At 39.8% G+C, this 21,547-nt stretch overlaps 1 protein-coding gene across 6 annotated transcripts in view; it reads right to left on the minus strand.

The window, feature by feature from the left end:
• The window catches only part of PDS5B (PDS5 cohesin associated factor B), a 192,376-nt gene extending 171,533 nt beyond the window's left edge, over positions 1-20,843 (minus strand). For 2 of the 6 annotated variants that reach the window (XM_061434810.1, XM_061434809.1), the window contains exon 1: positions 20,330-20,843. The gene's annotated coding sequence lies outside the window, so the exon portion shown is untranslated. The remainder of the gene's footprint in view (positions 1-20,329) is intronic. The other 4 variants (XM_061434808.1, XM_061434807.1, XM_061434812.1 and 1 more) reach the window with 3 other exon arrangements.
• Between the last annotated feature and the right edge of the window lie 704 nt (positions 20,844-21,547).

Below are 21,547 nucleotides of genomic sequence, written 5' to 3' on the forward strand. Positions count from 1 at the left end.
AGTTGAGTATGCTCACAGAAGACTCTAAGGAGCCCAATGGAAACAAGAGGAAAGCTAAAAGAGCCTTTGAGCAGCAATCTCAGCTGCTCACACTGCAGAGGAGACAGGAACCTGGCCAAGTCATCAGGGCTTAAAAACATCTCAGGTGCTCTACAGACCCATCTGAAAGTATAAGACCAAGCCTGCACAAGCTCAAGGTGATCAAGCAGTTAGTTAATTACACTCATCAGAAGAAAAGAGAATTTGGAGATAAATCATCCACAGTGTCCACTCTACAATCAAAACTTTCTAGACATGAAATGTAGCAGGGAAATGTGACCTACTGTCAAGAACGGGAAAAAAGCAATAAATTTTAAAAAACATGAAACAATTTAGAGGAAAGGATTAACAAGCAAAGACTTTAAGCTGCAATAAATTTGTTCAAAGACTTAATGGAAAGCACGGTCACAATAATCTCAATAGATAAATGTAAATAGTTAAAAAATGAAGTACTTGAGGCTGGTGGCCTGGAGGCTCAGAAGTAAAGAATTCACCTGCCAATGCAGGCGACACAGGTTCAAGCCCTGGTCTGGGAAGATTCCACCTGCCAAGGAGCAACTGAGCCCGTGTAGCACATCTACTGAGCCTGTGCTCTAGAGCCCACAGGCAGCAACTGCTGAGCCCGTGTACCACAGCTTCTGAAGCCCACGCACCCTGGAGGCTGTGCTCCACAATAAGCCCACGCACCACCGCTAGAGAGGGGCTCCCACTCGTTGCAACTAGACAAAGTCCAAGTTCAGGAACGAAGACCCAAGCACAGCCAAAAGATATTTTTTAAAAAATGAAATACTTAAACTGAAAAGTACATTATTTTAAAGTGGGTTTAGAGATATCTGCATCCCTGTGATCACTGCAAAATTATTCACAATATCCAAGGCATGGAAATAACCTAAATATCCATCTGTGGATGAATGAATAAAGATGTTGTGTATATATTCAAGAGAACATGAGACACAAAAAAGGAGATTTTATCATTTTGTACAACAGGGATGAACCTTATGGACATTATGTTAAGTGAAATAAATCAGACAGAAAAATAAATACTGTGTGATCTCACTTTTACATGGAATCTAAAAATTCGAACTCATATAAACAGAGTTGACAGGGTGAGGGGGAGTGAGAAGAAATGGAGAGATTTTTGTCAAAGAGTACAAACTTTCAGTTTCAAGATAAATTGTTCTGGGGCTCTCATGTACAGAATGGTGACTACAGTTAACAATACTGTACTGTGTGCTTGAAAGCTGCTGAGAGTAAATCTTAAATATTCTCACCACACATACAAAGTAATGTTAACTATGTAAGATGACAGATGTGTTAGCCCACCTAACTATGGTAATGACTTAACAATATATACATACGTATCATGCTATATATCTTACACTTATCCAATATTACTTGTCAATTACATCTCAATGAAATTGGAAATTAAGTATTTATAAATATATGGGGGTGGAGAATGGGCTTGACAGCATATTAGAAGCAATATAAAAAAGAGGTAGTGACTGTGAAGACAAATCTGTATAAGTCACTCAACTGGAAGAACTGAGGGGAAAAGACTGAAAAAATCAAAAACAAGAGAGACTCACAGACCCATAGTACATTTTTTTTTCCTAATAATTTTACTTCACTTATTTTTGTCTGTGCTGGGTCTTCGTTGCTGTAAGGGCTACTCTCAGGTTGCAGTACGCAGTCTTCTCATTGTGGTGGCTTCTCTCATTGCCAAGCACAGGCTCTAGGGAACAAGGGCTTCAGCAGTTGCAGTGAGTGAGCTCAGCAGTTGTGGCTCCTGGGCTCTAGACCAAAGGCTCAGCAGTCATGGTGCACGGGCTGAGTTGACCTGAGGTATGTGGGATGTTCCTCAATAAGGGATTGAACCTGTGTCCCCTGCATTGGCAGGAAGATCATCTTACCACTGAGCCAGCAGGGCAGCCCCCCATAGTACTTTTAAGCAAAAAATCAAAAATCTCAAAGAGAAGAGAGAATGAGACAGAAAAATCATTTTAAGTAATGGTCAAAAAACTGGTGAAAAAATCAATTTGCAAATCCAATGAGCTCAACTCTAAGCAGAGTAACAAATGAGAGAAAAAGAAAAAAGAATATCAAACTGTCAAAAATTAAAGATGTAATGGATACCAGAAGACAATTAAAAAAGGATCTTTAAAGCAATTAAAGACTGTCAACCCAGAATCTACATCCAGCAAAAATATTCTCAAAAAATGAGAGTAAATATATATATATAAACATTTACTAAGAGTAATATAATTTTAAATTATAATTATAAAAATGTAAGAGTAATATATTTACTCTTAATAAATGTATGTATATCTACTCTGAGTGTGTGTGTGTGAACATACATAAGCTGAAGACTTTAATCACTAGACCTAAACATTATGCCATGTTAAAAGGAAATTCTTCAAGTTGAAAGGAAATGACATCAAATGAAACTTAGATCTATACATATAAAGAAAATCCAAAATAATTATGTAATTAAAAAGACTCTCGTTTCTCTCCCTAAAAAAAGGCAAATGACTAAAGCAAAAATAGCACTGTGTTGAAGCAAAAGTTAACATACCAATAGTACAAAAGTTAAATGTAATTACGTTTTTTAAGGTTCTTTCATTTTACATCAAGTGGAATAATGTTAATAGTAAGTGAACTGTAAAAGCTAATCATGAATACTGGAATCCCTACAGCAGCCACTTATACAAAGCCATACAGCTTAAAAAGCCCAATGGCAATTTATTTTTAAAAATCTGATCAACATAAAAGAACTGTGGGCAGTAAGAGAAGGAAGAGAGGAGACAAACTGATAAAACAGAGTAATATGGAAGACTTTTAACCATATAAATAACATTAAATGTAAAGTTACCAAATCCTCCACTCAGAGGCAGAGATTATTAGATATGGTTACTATTAAGGGAGGGAAGGAGGAAGGAAGGAAAGGAATAAATCCATTAAATATATGCTATCTAAAAGAAACATACTTTTAAAAACAAAGACACAATCAGGTTAAACATATAATAATCAAAAATTATACACCATGAATATAAATAGTAAACACAAGGGAAATGGTATGAATAAATCAATTAAGTGAATAAATTAATAAATAAAGCCAACAAAGTTATTGGAAGAAAATAAATCCACAGTTATATTTGCTAATTTTAATACCCCCCCTCTCGCAGCTACTGAAATGATTATAAAGCAATTCATAGGCAATAAATCAGGTGCAGCAAACTACAGGACCGCTACCCATCTCTGTAAATAAAGTTTTATTAGAATGCTGCCACACTCATTTATTTACATATTGCCACGTTACTTTTGCACTACAAGGGCAGGGTAGTTAAAACAGAAACTGTGTAATTCACAAAACCTAAAATATTTCCTATACTGCCCCTTGCAGGATGTTTTCTGACCTCAAATATCAATTATTACTATTTACCAACTTGACTTAATTATGTAAGACCATATATCACACCATAAAATAAGTCCACATTTTAAAAGATGAAAATTTTTCAGAGTTTAATCTGTAATTACAACAGAAATACATTAAAAAAAATCAATTACAGGGACTTCCCCAGTGGTCCAGTGGTTAAGGCTCCACACTTCCACTACAGGGAGTGCGGGTTCAATCCCTGGTCGTCAGGAAAGTAAGATCCCACATGCCACACAGCGTGGCCAAAAAAAGAAATCAATTACACAAGCTATTTGGGAAAAACCAAAATATTTGAAAATTAAGCAACACACTTCTAAAAAAATTCATGAGTTAAGGAAATCAGAAAATAGTTTGAACTGATAATGAAAATATAACATATAGAAATGTGTGGAAAATATAACTTTTTAAGTGCTTATTTAAAAAAAGAACTCAAATTTAAACATCTAAGTTTCCGAATTAAATATCTAAATTTCTAGCTTAAGGAGCCAGGGGTTAAAAGAATACATTAAGCCAACAGAAGATAACAGTGAAGGAAACTATCAAGATAGGCACAAGTCAATTAAATTATTGAAACCAAAAGCTGTGGAAAGAAATCAAATTGCTAAACTCATAGCAAGAATGACCAAGGAAAAAGAGCATTAAAAAGGGGTCACAACAGCTCCTACAAAATTTAAAAGGATCACAAGGGAAAATTAAAAACCTTCTGCCAAGAGGGTTGATAACCTAAATGAGATACATATATACCGCCTATAGAAAAAAAAAGACAGAAAATCCATATAATCATATAACTCAACATTCAAAAAACTAAGATCATTTCATCCGGTCCCATTGCTGCTACTGCTGCCAAGTTGCTGTAGTCGTGTCTGACTCTGTGCGACCCCATAGATGACAGCCCACCAGGCTCCCCCATCCCTGGGATTCTCTAGGCAAGAATACTGGAGTGGGTTGCCATTTCCTTCTCCAATGCATGAAAGTGAAAAGTCAAAGTGAAGTTGCTCAGTTGTGTCCAACTCTTAGCCACCCCATGGACTGCAGCCTACCAGGCTCCTCCATCCATGGGATTTTCCAGGCAAGAGTACCGGTCCCATTACTTCATGGCAAATAGATGGGAAAACAATGCAAACAGTGACGGACTTTATTTTCTTGGACTCCAAAATCACTGCAGATGGTAACTGCAGCCATGAAATTAAGACACTTGCTCCTTGGAAGAAAAGTTATGACAAACTTAGAAAGCGTATTAAAAAGCAGAGACATCACTTTGCTGACAAAGGTCGGTCTAGTCAAAGCTATGGTTTTTTCAGTAATCATGTATGGATGTGAGAGATGGACCATAAAGAAGGCTGAGCACCAAAGAACTGATGCCTAACTGTGGTGTTGGAGAAGACTCTTGAGAGTCCCTTGGACAGCAACGAGATCAAACCATCAATCTTAAAAGAAACCAACCCTGAATATTCATTAAAAGAACTGATGCTGAAGCTGAAGCTCCCAGAACTGACTCAATGGAAAAGACCCTGATGCTGGGAAAGATGGAAGGCAGAAGATGAGAAGAGAGGATGAGATGGTTGGATGGCATCACCAACTCAATGGACACGAGTTTGAGCAAGCTCTGGGAGACGGTGAAGGACAGGGAAGCCAGGTGTGCTGTAGTCCATGGGGTCACAAAGAGTTTGGACACAACTTAGTGACTGAACAACGTAATTATATATTTACCAAAGAAATGAAATCTGTTAAAAAAAATTCCCCCCCCACACAACATAAAACCCCTCCATGCCTACATGGTTACCAAACATTAAAGAAATAACAGTAGTCATATATAAACTATTTCTGAAAACAAAAATTCTTTTAGAAAGCGAAACATGTTATCAAAAGGCATTACAAAAAATGATAATCATAGACCAACATTCCTCCCACACACAGACACCAAAATCCTTAACAAAATATTAACAGATCAAGTTCAGAAACAGATAAAAAGACAATATATTTACGACCAAATAAGATTAACTCAGGAATGCACAACTGGTTTAACTTTCAAAAATAAATAAATACAATTCACCATAATAACAGAATAAAGTCATCTCAGTAAATGAAAAAGGGGAACATCTGACAAAATTCAACACCCATCTATAAAAATTAAAATATCAGTAATCTGGAAATAGAAAGGAACACCCTCAATGTGATTTCTTTTAATCTACAGAAAAACCACTGCTGACATTCTATTTAATGTTAAGATACTGCTTTCCCCTTAAGATGTGGAACAAGACAAGAATGACTATTATTACCCTTTCTCTTCAACACTAAATTGAAAAGGCTAGATACAGCAATAAGGTAAGGCAAAGAAATAAAAAGCTTATAAAGATGGGAGAAAAGGGAGTAAAACTGTCTTATTAGTCACAGATGTGGTTATTTTTGCAGAGAAAATCCTAAAGAAGCCACAAAAAGGCAATTGGAACTTAGTTCAGCATGGTCAAAGTATATGCACACAAGAATTGTTACAACTACTGTATTTCTACATACTAGCAGCAAAAAATAAAATTTAGAAAATAGCATCAAGAAGAAAAATCTTCAGGAATAAATACAACTGCAAGATCTCTATGAAGATCATTAAAATGTTACATGAACAAAATTATATTACGTAATAAGTGTATTACCATAACATATTGATACAGAAAAACCTATTTTACTCCACTGATGTAGAGGTCTTGTATATACACATACATGTATATAAAATTTGTTTACAGTACATATCAAAAAAGATGACCCAATAAAAGGAAAGGTAAACAACTGTATTAATCAGCCACTGATGTGTAATAAATTCCAAAACTTTAGCAGTTGAAAATATTTATTCTCTCACACAGTTTCCAAGGGTCAGAAATCCAGAAGCAGCTTAGCTGGTGGGTCTGGCTCAAGGGTTTCTCAGGAGGTTGCAAACTATAGTTGGGTCTACATTCAACTGAAGGCCAGAGGATCTGCTTCCAAGAGAAAGCCTCAGTCCTTGGTCACAAGGATGTTGGGAGACAATATTCCATTTGTCTTTCACATTTCTGCACACTTGCAGCTGAGGATCTCACTGCCCCTTGTTCCAGGCTTTCCAAAGATGTTTATAAAGTGAACAGATTGGGAAAATAAAGTCTCCTTCAGAGCAAATAGCAGGTATGCTTACTGTGCATTAAAAAATGTCCAGGTGCCCTATGCTCAGAATTCCTTTGTAATGCAAGCTCTGCATGTGCAGCTGTCATCCGATCCTCTTCACATGAAGTGTGATCTGGAGACTGAGGAACTGGTGCAAAAATGCTCACAGCACCCAGGCCACTACAGTAGCTGTGACAATGACCTGTCTTCCGACTCAGACCCAAGATTCGTATGCCTTCTATCAGCATCCATGAAACTGCAGCAGGCTAACCTGTTAACTAGCGAGTAGGGTAAAATTTCAGTGGGCCTCTCTACAACATGGTAGCTGGTTTCTCCTACAGTTAGCAACGAGAGACAGAAAGTGACCAATACACAAGCCGCTGTGCCTTTTATAATCTAATTTCAGAAGGGACTTTAACCGTATTCTACAGGTTACACAGACCAACCCTAAAATCATGTGCAAGGTAAATACAAAAGGGTGCAAATACAAGGAGGCAGGGATCAAGGGAAACCATGTTAAAGGCTCACTATCAAATTCAATATTGTTACAGGTCATTTCTCCCTAAATGTAATTATAGAGCAACACAATCACAATCCCAATCAATATCCCAAAAAGTTTTTTTTCCATAGAAAATTCACAAACTGATTTTAAAATTTATATAGAAACACAAAGGAACTAGATGGCCAAAGAATATTAGAGGATTCACACAATTTGATTTCAAGACTTATGGCAACAGAGATAATAATAATACTAGCATAGGGGGACAATGAGATCAAAGAAACAAAATTGAGTCCAGAAACAGATCCACATGTGTGCACAAGCAATCCTAGACCAAAACACAACAGCAATTCAGTGTAGCAAAACAAAAAAATATTTTCCAACAATGATGTTGAAATTGGATATTTTTTTTAAATGAACCTCAATCCCTACTTCACACAACACACGATAGTTCAAGATGGACCACAGCCCCATCCATAAGACTATGAAATTTCTAAAATAAACAAGGGAAATTAGTTTCATGATTTCTGAGTATGCAAAAGCTTCTTAGAACTCAAATCTATTAAAGAAAAAGAACTGAACTGCATCAAAATTAAAAACTTTAGCTTATCAAAATACACTGTTAAGGAAAAGACAAACTTACAAACTGGGAGAAAACACTCCCAGGACATTGATGCTACAAAAAACTTGTATCAAGACTATATTAAGAATTCTTACACATCAATAATAGAAAGATAACCAATTCTTTTTAATATGCAAAAAACTTAAGAGGTATTCTACAAAATTATTAACAATTGTCAACCATATGAAACATCATTAGCTAGCAAGGACGCAGCAATGAAGAGCCTGCGCATCGCAACTGGACAGTATTCCCCACTTGCCGCAATTGGAGAAAGTCTTCACGCATCAAGGAAGACCCAGCATGAACAAAAATGAATCTAAAAAAAAAAAAGGTCATTCAAGTACTGGAAAGGATGTGGAGCAACTAGAAAACATAGTCACAGTGAAGAGTATTTAAGAGAAAATTCCAAAAAACTATGCAGCAGTTTCCTACATAGTAAAACACACATCTGCTTGTTTTTTAATTTTATTTTATTTTTAAACTTTACAATATTGTATTGGTTTTGCCAAATATTGAAATGAATCCGCCATAGGTATACATGTGTTCCCCATCCTGAACCCTCCTCCCTCCTCCCTCCCCCTACCATCCCTCTGGGTCGTCCCATTGCACCAGCCCCAAGCATCCAGTATCGTGCATCGAACCTGGACTGACGACTCGTTTCATACATGATATTATACATGTTTCAATGTTATTCTCCCAAATCTTCCCACCCTCTCCCTCTCCCACAGAGTCCAAAAAGACTGTTCTATACATCAGTGTCTCTTTTGCTGTCTCGTATACAGGGTTATTGTTACCATCTTTCTAAATTCCATATATATGCGTTAGTATACTGTATTGGTGTTTTTCTTTCTGGCTTACTTCACTCTGTATAATAGGCTCCAGTTTCATCCACCTCATTAGAACTGACTCAAATGTATTCTTTTTAATGGCTGAGTAATACTCCATTGTGTATATGTACCACAGCTTTCTTATCCATTCATCTGCTGATGGACATCTAGGTTGCTTCCATGTCCTGGCTATTATAAACAGTGCTGCGATGAACATTGGGGTACACGTGTCTCTTTCAATTCTGTTATGCCCAGCAGTGGGATTGCTGGATCATAAGGCAGTTCTATTTCCAGTTTTTTAAGGAATCTCCACACTGTTCTCCATAGTGGCTGTACTAATTTGCATTCCCACCAACAGTGTAAGAGGGTTCCCTTTTCTCCACACCCTCTCCAGCATTTATTGCTTGTAGACTTTTGGATCGCAGCCATTCTGACTGGCGTGAAATGGTACCTCATAGTGGTTTTATTTGCATTTCTCTGATAATGAGTGATGTTGAGCATCTTTTCATGTGTTTGTTAGCCATCTGTATGTCTTCTTTGGAGAAATGTCTATTTAGTTCTTTGGCCCATTTTTTGATTGGGTCATTTATTTTTCTGGAATTGAGCTGTAGGAGTTGCTTGTATATTTTTGAGATTAGTTGTTTGTCAGTTGCTTCATTTGCTATTATTTTCTCCCATTCTGAAGGCTGTCTTTTCACCTTGCTAATAGTTTCCTTTGTTGTGCATTAAACCAACAATTCCAATCCTAGGTATTGACTCAAGAAAAATAAAAACATGTTTGCAAAAAGATCCATACAGGCCTTATTCTTAAAAATGAAAAAACTGAAAATAACTCAAATACCCATCAACAGAAGAAAAAATAAGCTTGACACATTCATCCAATGGCATACTACTCAGCAATAAAAAGGACTCTGACACATCCACCCTCACAGATGCGTCTGGAAATATATGTTAAACAAACAAAGCTAGATACCAGAAAAGAAGACACTGTACGAAGACCAAACAAAATACCTACAATGTTAGAATTCAGAGTTTTTGGGGGAGAGGGGAACTGAATGCAAAGGGTAACCAGTGAACTTTCTGGGGAGAGATGAGAATGCTTTATCATCCTTTGGTTACCAGTTATATGAGTACAACTGTCACACCTAAAAGTCACATCTAAAACAACTAAGGTCTGTACATTTTATTGTATTTAATAAATATCTCAATGTAAAAATTAAATTTTTAAATAAATGAGTTCATAGTATTAATTTTCCTTTTTTTTCCTTTGTCCTGGGTTGTCTACATGTAGTGTATGTATACATGTATCAATGGGTTCTCGGTAATTATCTCTCATCATCTATGTGCCAAACACTAGGCTAGGTTCCATAAGTCCGTAAGTTCATGCCCTCAAGAGGGTAACAATCTAGGGCAAAGAAATACACACCTAGTAACAGTACACAATGCGAGGGTTTCCATTATAAGGGTATACACAGGGGCCTGAGCGAAGACTCAGGCGACAGAAAAGCCTCTTCATTGGGTGGAGAATGACAAGTGCCAACTATGGACATGTAGACAAGCAGGAACGGACCATCATAAACAGAGAAATACCCCACGCAAAGACACGGACAAAGGGTCGAACTCGACAAGGAGCTAGGAGCAGTCCAGTGTTCTGGGAGCTGGAGAAGCTATGAGGTGCCATCCTAACGCTACGGCCCTTGGGCTATGGAGCCAGTGAAGAGCCACTCGACAGTTTTAAGCAAGGGAATGATGCTTTCAAATTTGCAATTAGAAGTATCACTTTGCTAACAGTGAGAATGACAGAAAGCCTAGAAGGGAGTAAAAATGGAAGCAATCTGTCAGAGGACAACTGCAACAAGCAAGTTGTTTCCTTTTAAAAATTCAACCAAGGCACATGAACTGAAGAGAAATTGAAGAATCCCCAAAATGGACAGGAAAATGACTAAAGATTCAGATCAGACAGTTCACAGAGAAAAAAAATGAAGCTCAAAATGGCCCAAACAAATGAATGGATGCTCAACTTCACTCACAAGAAATGTAAAAAATGAAAGCTACACTGAGGTATCGTTTTTCACCTATTATACTGGCAAAAACCCAAAAAACTGGACTGTATGCTGTAATGACAAGGCTATGGGAAAACAAGTGTTCTCACACATACATTATTGTTTCAACCCCTATGAAGGGCAACAATATCTATCAAAATTGTATCTCATTTATTCTTTAACCCAGCAATTCCACTTGCAGGAACTGAATCTACAGACATGCCTGCATATGCACAACATAACAGGGGTACAAGGTTGCTCATGCAGTATTTTTATAATAGTAAAAACTAGAAACAATCTTACTATATACATCACTGGGCTAGTTAAATCATAGTTCATAAACAAAATGAACACTGCAGCTGTGGAGAGGGACAGAGCACACATATAGCACTTTATATACTGATACTGAAGGTCTCCAGGGTGTACTGTTAAGTGAGGAAAATAAAAGGCAAAGCAGTTAAAGTTTCCAGCATTAGTGTAAAACATGTGTTGGGGTAAGAGAAGGAATGGGGTGGGATAAATGTGTTTGTACAGGGCTGTATTTTTTTAAATCCTCAGAAGAATATAAGAAATCAATAATATTGGTAAACTATTGTAGGAGTCTAGGAAATACACAGATGAGGAAGGATACAAGTAAGAGACTTTTTATTGTAAGTCTCTTTTTGCTTTTTTACTTTTGAAGTATTACTGCATATATAGTGTTTAAAAAAAAAAAAAAGACTTTGAAACTACTGTATCAGAATCAACAGGATTTGGTAACTCAAATTTGATTTAAGAAGTAAAGGAGATGGAGGGGTCAAGGTAACACTCAGATTACTGACTTGATACAAATCTAGTCATTTAACTTTCAAAAAACAAAAATATCCTGTGTTAACCAGATGTTAAAGGAGACAGCAGTGCGGCTCAGCTGGGACATGCACTGGAGGTGCTGTGTCTGATGGTGCATGAGAAAAAGGACAGGAAACTGAAAAGAAAGGTTACGGAAGCCTTGGAAGGAAAAAAAGAAAACATTTTATATGAGCCTAATTTACCGAGGAACTATTTATTCTATACACGCAATTAACCTGGAGAATAAAACTAAAAAGGCAACTAACTCAAAGTGACAGCATGGCACATAATCACATCCTGCTCTCACAGACACCAGGCTCTCACTACACACTTGTTTATTTCTTGTACTTAGGTAATTTGCCAAGTTCAGAACAGATTAGGAATACCAGTGCTTAGGACTCAGTCCTTTCACTGTTGAGGGTCCAGGCTCAATCCTTGGTCCAGGAACTAAGATCCCACAAGCCTCAAGTCTAAGCAAAAAATAGACAAGTTATCTTTTAAAAAAGAATGCAGGTGTAGCTACCAGAGGCAACCATTTGGCAGCAGCATGAGGCAGCAAAAAAAAAAAAAAACATTATGAGGATACTACCAGTATTTCAAAAACCAGCATTCTTCAGGTGGTCTTCACAGAGCCAAAGTCCCATATTTTATCAACTAAGACTTGGCCAGAATGGTCTCTACTTTAGAGAAGTTTTTCATGGTTCCTATACTCTTAACCTAATCTCCCTTTATCAAATTTCCAATTTCAATAATTTTTATACCTTCCTGAAAGCACTTATTCTACCTCATTTTATAATTATCTTACAATTATAACTGGTATAACTAGTATTTTAAAATATGTCTCTTTCTTCCTACTTGAATAAAGATCTTTTAAATGAAGGAATATCTTTCATCTTTATATCTGAAAACAATTTCTTTGGATAGTATAGCATGTAAATATCCATTCAACAGAAAATTATCCATCTTTGCCTTCTCTAAAGTGATACAAATGGTCTTGCCACAAATAGTCTCTCTGCCCCAAGTTAAAAAGTTTTTTAATTAAATATTACATATTAATCACCAGGGTAAGCATTTGGCCTGATTTATACCTAAAACTAATGAGATAAGGGGTGACTGGAATCGACTGCTAATGGATTCAGGGTTTCTCTTATAAAAGACAAAGAGCAAAAATCGTGGCAATGGTTGCACCTACAAACATATTAGGAAAAAATAAACTGCACACTTTCATCAGGTGAACTGTACGGAATGTGAATCACATCTCAATAAACCTGCTTTTAAAATGAGATATCTGCTATTATTCCCACTTTACAGATTAAGAAACTGAGGCTTGGTGAGATTAGGTAATTTGTCCACAGTGACACAGCTAGCTACTGATGGAGGCAGGATAAAAACCAGTCTAGACTCTTGTCTATATGCTTAACCACCTTGCTCTTCAGCTCTCCTTAGCAAGGGACTTCACTCCTCAAGCACCCTATCAAATAGCTAAATATGTTTCGACTTCAGTTCAAGTCTTCAATGCTAGGGACCTTCCAAACCACAAAGCCCTGACCTAATTGTTAACACCATAAAAGTAGAGGAGAATGAAAAGCAAAAAGCTGAAAAGAAAGGGACCAAAGAGACAGAGGAGGGGAAAAAAGTACTCAAGAGCTATTAGTTCAAAACTTTCCATTCTGAGCCTAAGACTACATGAAACATTACTACTGCTTGACTGCTACCATCAAAGCTGGTGGGCAGGCCTAATTCTCCCAAACTGGGGGTTTCCTGAACTAGTTCGGCCAAAACCAGGATTTCTTGGCAACAGACACATTTAGGACCAGATCATTTTTTGTTGTGGAGGGCTGCCCTCCTCATTGTGGGATGTTCAGCAACACCCTTGTCTCTATTCTCTAGATACCAGCAGCACTGCTCTCCCCCTCCTTCCAGACCCTCCCGGTGGGACAACCAAAATGTCTCCAGGCATTGCCAAAGGTCCTGAGGGGAGAGACCAGGGAAGGAAAGGGTGTTCAAAATCACCCTGGTTTGAAAGCCTAGACTAAGGGTACAAATGATAAAGGGCCATCCATTTGATCGGTCATGCTCAACAATTTGCGACCCCTGTAGCCCACCAGGCTCCTCTGCTCATGGAATTATCCAGACAAAAATACTGGAGCAGGTAAGCCATTCCCTTCTCCATGGGATCTTCCTGATCCAGGAATGGAACCCACGTCTACTGCCCTGAAGGCAGACTGTTCACCATCTGAGCCACGAGGGAAGCTCCACTTTAAGATAATAGTGTATATAATAATTGAAGATAGATACGAACATTTTTTTAAACTTTACTGAGACATCTTTGACATATAAAAATGTAGATACTGAAGGTATATGGCTTAATCTTTTGATATATGTATGCACATATATATATCATGCATATATCACATATATGCATATATGTATATGTGTATATGCATATACATACATATGTCATACATATGTGTATGTATGACATGTATGTATCATTGTGAAAAGATCAAGGTAATTAACATCATCTCTACATGTCACATTTGGGGAGGGTGAGGTGGGGTAGGGGGTAACAGATAAGAGTCTTTTAAACCAATTGCCTCCCAAGCCTAAGAAAAAACTTAATTCATTAAAAAAAAAAAAAAGTAAAGCTGGGGTGGGGACAGCATGGGGGATTAAATGGGAACAAAGCCAGGTATTCATGCCAACATCCCAGGTTTCTGCAGTTCAGCACGTAAGGTCCCTGACACTAGCAGAATATCAACTATAAAGAGGTACTACTGAAGATCACAAAATAGATCTAAAGGATGTTAGAAATGAGAACTGTTCCCTTTGACTGAAGGAAAATCAGTTTCCCTTATAGAAAAACCGTCCCTCATCTCTGGAGGAACTGAACTATCAAAGTCAAGGTTGCCACCCCCACCAGGGAAGAGGAACAAATCAAATGACAGCATAAATAAAAAATGAAATGACAGTTGGGGCAAGAGGGGTGAGTGGTGAGAGAGAACAAGCAGACAACAGGAGACAGAGCTGACCCTATATAACATTTACTTGCCCTGACTCTCAAATCTCCATTCCTGCCTTTATATAATGTTCTGTTAAGAACAAGTTAAGGGTTCTCAATAACCTCATGTTAACCTTTGGTTACCGTTCACAGCCCAACACTGTAGCCTCTCCATTCAGGGCATTATTCCCCATGGGTTCTGAAATCTTATTCCTCTTGGCAAATTCCATCTCCCTCAAACCATTTTATGGAGAAAGGGGGGCATCCAGATAATTAACCTAGTCAATCTAAAGTATGTGCTGCAAATAACCGCTGCCCAATAAGCGTACGAATTTTATCACCATCCTCATAATCAGCAAAATGCAAACCCGAAACAAGGTTCGGGCATGCAGAGCTGCTCAGTTTTGTCCAACTCTTTGCAACCCTTTGGATTGTAGCCCACTGGGCTCCTTTGTCCTAATGGTTTTTCAGGCAAGAATACTGGAGTGGGTTGCCATTTCCTATTCCAGGAGATCTTCCCCACCCAGGGATCTAACTCACGTCTCCTATGTCTTGTCTCCTGCATTGGAGGTGGATTCTTTACCCACATCAGGGAAGCCCTTTTAAAAACAAGGTACAAACCTCTCAAATTAAATCAGCAAAAAATATAGCTTAATAAAGCCCAATGTTAGCAAACATGTAACAGGCATAGTCATATACTGTTGGTTTGTATAAACAATTACATCTAAATACCACTCAAAAAAAGTCAGAATATAGTGATATATGCATATAATACTCTAATTATTTTTAAATTATGTTGATCTATATGCGCCAATATGAGAAGAGCTATGTGATATTAACTACAGAAAAAAAGTAAACTGCAGGAAGAAGTAAACAAGATAGTTTTTTATAACAACAACAAGTAAGGTATAATACTTTTCTGTATAAATATTTTGAAAAGTAAACTTTCTGAAAACTGCTAACAATGGATTACCTTTTAGGGGGAAACTGTAAAGTAGCTTTTATTTTTACCTTTCTGTACCATAAGAATTTTATCATATACATGTGTAACTTTTAGCTTAAAATCCACGATTCTTTAAAGTACTTCTTTCCTCCTTCTCAACCTTAACAATTACTCTCACTACCAACTCTCCACACACACACACCCAACTCCCATCCCAATATTTGAAGGCTAACTGAAATTGCCTGATGGAATTTCAACTACTTAGGGATGTATTTTGTAAATACATTTTGGATAAGTATCTAGGACTTTCTTTAAAATCTCTTCACTTACCTCTCTACAACAATCTGAGAGATGAAAGAGAAAAAGAATCCCTACCCTGCCCAGGGAACCACAGACTTGTCTCCTTTTGGGCCCCCTTAACCATTCCCGCCTAGAGAGAGACAATGCTTGTGGTTATAATGTCTCCTCCTTCGCTCTCCCACATAAAGAAGAGCAACTTCAGCTGCCACTGCAGAGGGAGGAGAGCCTGCCCCTCACAGAATCACTTAACAACAGGGGTCCTACTTTGGTTCTCCTCAGCTCTCACGGCCTTGGTGCAAGTGGCCAACCACCACCCTAAACTTCTACAGAGCAGAGCCTCAGTCTTGTTGGTTGCGTCATCCCTGGTACAATGGATACATGAAGCTTAATATTTGTTCATTAAACTGAATCAGGTCAGAGCACTCTCTGTCAAAGAGAGGAAAGTCAGTAGAGTACTTCTAGATTATGGGCCTTTAACAATGCCTCATATTAGCTTCCTGCTTATCAGTCTTTCCTCCACTCCTCTGAGCTAACTTGTAAACTTTACACTGCTAAACCAAGTATTCTAATAATTGCTTACTACTGATGTGCTCAGTCATGTCCAACTTTTTGCAACCCTATGTTCTGTAGCCTGCCATGATCCTCTGTCCATCGGATTTTCCAGGCAATACTGGAGTGGGTTGCCATTACCTCCTCCCAGGGATCTTTCCCACCCAGGGGTCAAACCCAGGTCTCCTGCACTGGCAGGAGGCTTCTTCACCGCTGAGCCACCTAGAGTTAGGGCACTGTAACTATAATGTATATTTTTAAGTATCTCAGAGTAATGGCTATAAGATTTATTTTTTAAACTAAATTTAACTAATCTGAGCTTAATCTTCATGTTTTTCTCACTGTGTATGATCACCCCTACCAACTGAAACAATTAAAGCAAACTTATCCTTAATTGAACTAATTAGTTAGAAAGGGTTATAAAACCTTTTTCAACTATTGGGGAAAATGATTATAACCAGGTGGTTCATGACAGTGTAGTGTGAGGAAAAGCTGACCTCTACACTCTAAGGAGACAAAATTTTGAACAATTTGGCAGCTTCTTAAATAAGCGTAACAAGTAAATACACTCTCAAAAAAATTACTGGGTTTATTTTTGGACTAAGGATTTTTGGACTTTTTAACATTCCCAAACAGGAATACTAAAAACCAAACACAATTTTCTCCAAACACCTACTGTAATTGGAAGTGACAAATGACTTGTGTAGCAAATTGAGTTTAAAAGTGAAAAAATACACACTCATGTATACATACATCTTACAACAAAATAAAGTTCAACACTAACTTCCAAGTTACTCTGGCTTATAAGTTTAACTAAGAATAAATAAATGCCTTTTGTAAGGCATTTATTTGTCAAGCATTGTAACACAATAAAAAGATCAAGCAACTACAGAAGACAGAGACATGCAAGAGGTTATCTTCTGAGACAATTTAAGTGGACTGAATCCTGGATACAAATTATTAAAACCAGACTCTCAAACAGATGGTTAACCTCCAAACTTTATTTCTTGGTTGAATGAATGAAAAAGGGAGAAGGGAATAGAGAATACTACGCTGTCTGGCAATAAGTGTACATGTTGCTTAAGTCCTGAATAAAACAATACAGGCCATGTGGATGCCTCTAAGCCTCCAAGAGATCTAGAGGCTGTCTCAATTCCATCATAAGAATATGACTGTGACTTTGGATAAATCAATCGAAATACAATCTGAACTTAATTTCTCATGCATATGATGATTGGAGATCTAAGTTTCCTTATAGCCTGCTAACACTAACAAAGGAAATACAAATTTATTCTTTTTTAATACAAATTATACACAGTACTTGTCATCCCAGTCAAACCACCGTGAGCTCTCCTGTTAGTTCTAGGCACCCCTGGTTTTAAAAAAAAAAAAAAAAGGAGCACTGAGGAAGACAGAGGACAATCCTAATCTTCAAGAAAAAGAAGCAGAAAGAACACAATCTCCCAAAATATTCCCCTCTGCACAAAGTTTTGCCCTCTTCACCAGAGCAAGCCCTGTCTATTATAGAGTATCACTTTATTTTAGGCTTAACAAATTATTGACAAAGCCTGATCCGCAAAATGTAACTCTCTGTGACAGTTAAAGATGAAAAATAATTTTTAAATAAATTAAAAATTTAAACTTTTAATCAACAGCTAATTCAATAGAATTGCTTGTCAAATAACCTTAGTAAAAAACATTCCACGACAATATGAATCATGTTCAACATCACATTACCTCTAATTCTTGAGGTGGGGGGGGGGGGCGGGGGCATAACCAGACAAGAATGAAAGTGACAGCTGCTGTAAAAAATAAAGTTAATACAAACAGAATCAACCTCAACAAGAAAGGAGAAAATAAGAAAGGGCAACAACAACAACAAAGAAAGGGCACAAAAGTTCTTTACGAAAAAACAAAGGCCAATACAAACACTAGGGCTTCCCTGGTGGCTCAAACGGTAAAGAATCTGCAAACATTACCTTGTCATTTAAAATACATGTTTAAGTAAAACACTGAGGATAATTTTTTTAATGATCAAAAAAGGCCAAAAACAAACAAACAAACAAACTACTCCAGTAATCAAAGAATGTCTAAAGTGCACTCTTCCACATACATTTGTAAATTTATTTTGAAAGAATAATGCTCTAATTCAAGGGGATATTTTTTAGTTAAGTTTTTCAGAATAAATCTACCTCAACATAAAAAGTTCCATGTTGAAACTTTCACCTATAAATCACTACAAATTTTAACTAAGTTTTCTGCTATCACCAGACGATACCAAATTAATTGTTTCACAAACTGACCTGCATACACCGTAAGAATGCTCATTTTATTGTCCCTAAAACTGCTAACATCTCTGACATACGTACAACCTAAATAAGTGTCCTTTCTAGCCCCCCTTTTTTTCACTTAATACCATTTTTATGTTTTTAACCATTTTATTTGACCACTCCATACGTGAGTAGGATCCTCTGGAGAAGGAAACGGCAACCCACTCCAGTACTCTTGCCTGGAAAATCCCATGGACAGAGGAGCATGGTAGGCTCCTACAGTCCATGGGGTCGCAAAGAGTCGAACACGACTGAGCGACTTCACTCACTCACTCACATACGTGAGTAAGGAAAATGCTCTATCTTGAAACTTCACCTACATGTGTTGAGAACAATGATTACACTGCCATTCAAGTTTTAAATAATTATGACTTATTTACAGCTCGTCTCATATATAAACACACTTGAATTTTTAAAGGTTATTAGGAAAACAGCAGAAGACCCCCAACTCACTCAAGACCGCAGACCCACCGTCTAAAGGCTACATCCAAAGTTTCCGAATGGTTTACTAAACAGGGTTTATAGGGTCGTTCAGGACAGAACTGCCCATCCATCATTCCATAACACAAGTGTGAGAAGAGCGTTCAAGGCACGTTCTCCAAAATGAGATAAAGGGTTCCCTTTGGGGGTTGGCTAAGATGCCTAAAACGTGTGTTAACTGGTTAGGGACCTGCTCTTCCAAACCCTACCCCGAGATTACACAGAACACAAATGGAACGCAGGAAGAGGCAACTCTGAAGACGAGGAGGTGCCGGGATTCAGGGTTCAGATTCATTTGCCTCGAATAACTGGACGGCTGCTGAGCGCAGCTTTAACGCATATACCAAAAGGCAGCCAACAGCTAAAGAACCACACACCAAATCCTTCTCCCGATCAGAAACTTTTCAGGTTGTCACCCAGACAAGAGACGGCACGAACGTCAACTCCTACAGCCGCACAGGGCTGGCACGGGTCGTTCCGACTCGGAGGCTTCCTAAAGGAAACTCACCCCCGGGGAAGGACTCCTTCTCAAACCGGGTCCTCGGGTGCCCCCTGCACCAGCTGCGGGAGGCGCGGCGGGCGCGCTTTATACCTCCGGACGCCGGCAAGTAACTGTACGAAAATGTCACTCGGTCGGCCCACGGTCGCCGCCCGGAGCAGAGGAGCTGCGCGGCGCTGGGGACCCGGCGGCGGGGTCCAGGGCGCCGAGGCCCGCACAGCGCTCGGGGTCCAGCCGGGACCCGCGCTCCCCGCCCCTCGCCCGGAAGGGGGGATGGAAAACCCGCCCGCCCGAGAAGGATTCAACAGGAGCGCCGCGCCGCCCGCCTGCCGCCCGGGAAACAGCCGCCCGCCCGCCGGCCGGCCGGCCGGGCGCGGGGGGGAGGGGAGGGGAGGCGGCGGGGCGCGGGCGGCCGGCGCGGACCCCCGGCCGCGCGCAAGGTCACCGCCCCGCCGCCCTCGCCGCCGCGGGCGCCCCGGCCCGGCCAGGGCGGCAAGTTTAATTTCTAGTCGGCGGCGGCTGGAGCCCGCGGCGTGGAGGGAGCGCGCCCGCCCCGGGGCCCTCCCCACCCCCACCGGGCAGCCCCGGCCCACGCCCCCGGCCCGCGCCCCGCTCCTCCCGGCGCCGCCGCCGCCGCGCAGCCGGCGGCTGCAGCCCCCGATGCCGGGAGGCGAGTCGCGGCTGCCAGGCGGGCGCCGCTTTGAGCCCCGCCAAGACACAGCCGCGGCGGCGGGCGCTGAAAAAAATGGAGCGCGGCGACTGGAGAAGAGAGAGGTTTTCTCTTCCCGTTAACTGAATTGTTTCCTACCTCCGGGTGCCCGACTCGCTACTCCTCTCACTCCGCCGCTCTCCGGGATCCGCCGCCGCTGCCGCCGCATCCAATCGCCTCCTCCCCCCCTCCCCTTCCGCAGCCAGCCCGGCCGTTCCTCCTCCTCTCCGCTTCAAAATGGCGCCAAGCGCTCTTCGGCGGCTGCTCCAATCGAACCGCCGCGGACAGCACCCGGGGGCAGGCAGAGCGCCGCGTTGGTGCGCAGCGCCCCCTACCGACCCGCCGGCCCCGCGCGCGCGCACGCGCGCCCCCGCTGGCCCGCCCGCCCGCCTCCCCTGTGCCCCGCCCCGCCCCGCCCGGAGCGCGTCCCCGCCGCCGCTCCGCCCCGCCCAGCTCGTCGCGCGCGCACGCAGCCACACGGGCACGCCGCCGCTGCAAGACCCGCAGCTGTCAATGCTTTCTCTGCCTCTTAAGACTTTCTTGACTTTTCCCAAAAACCACACAAATTGTTATATATTTCTAGCTTTATGGATAAAAGTTGGAAATTTTTCAAAACAGTGAAATTCAGTACGAATGTTGTGCTAAGTAAATAAAATTGGGGTTAAGTACTTTGCTCCTTTACTTTTGAGATGACGTAGTCATCTCAAAATGTCATAAAATAGCTTTTTTCTCCACTATGTATGTTATGTCTTTAACCCCACAGCTTCCCCATTTTCAGGTATTGTTTAGGAAGCGGGAGGAGGGAGGAACATAATAATTACATCTGTAACAAAGCATTCCATTCATTCCTCCTATGACAATTGTTATTGGAGAAATAATCTGAAGATCACCGGACCCCTTCCAGAAGGTGCCGTTCCTTCCGCCTTCAGCTGTAAGGTGGTATGTTAAAGTTGATCTATCGATTACTATTAGGATGGAGAGAGGAAAAAATAACTTTAAAGGCCTCAATGAAGCATAGTTGCTAACGAAACTGTTTTATGCAACAGCCAATAGATTTGAAGAAATTAGTAATATAAACTTTCATTTAAAGCAACACTTTGGGAAATTTTGAAAAGTTGGTGTTAAAAGAAAAATAAATTTCTGTGTTAAAGGCTTTTTAAAAAAACAACCAAATATGGCAGCAGGGTATAAATGGGAAATCTCTGTACCTTCCTCTGGATTTCCTGTACACTTACAGCTGATCTAATAAAAATAAAGTCCAAAAAATAACCAAGTTGTAATTTATCAGGAGCAATATAATTGAAAGTGGCACTGTCG

The sequence above is a fragment of the Bos javanicus genome, chromosome 12, assembly GCF_032452875.1.
Source record: "Bos javanicus breed banteng chromosome 12, ARS-OSU_banteng_1.0, whole genome shotgun sequence".
Classification (NCBI taxonomy): Eukaryota; Metazoa; Chordata; class Mammalia; order Artiodactyla; family Bovidae; genus Bos; species Bos javanicus.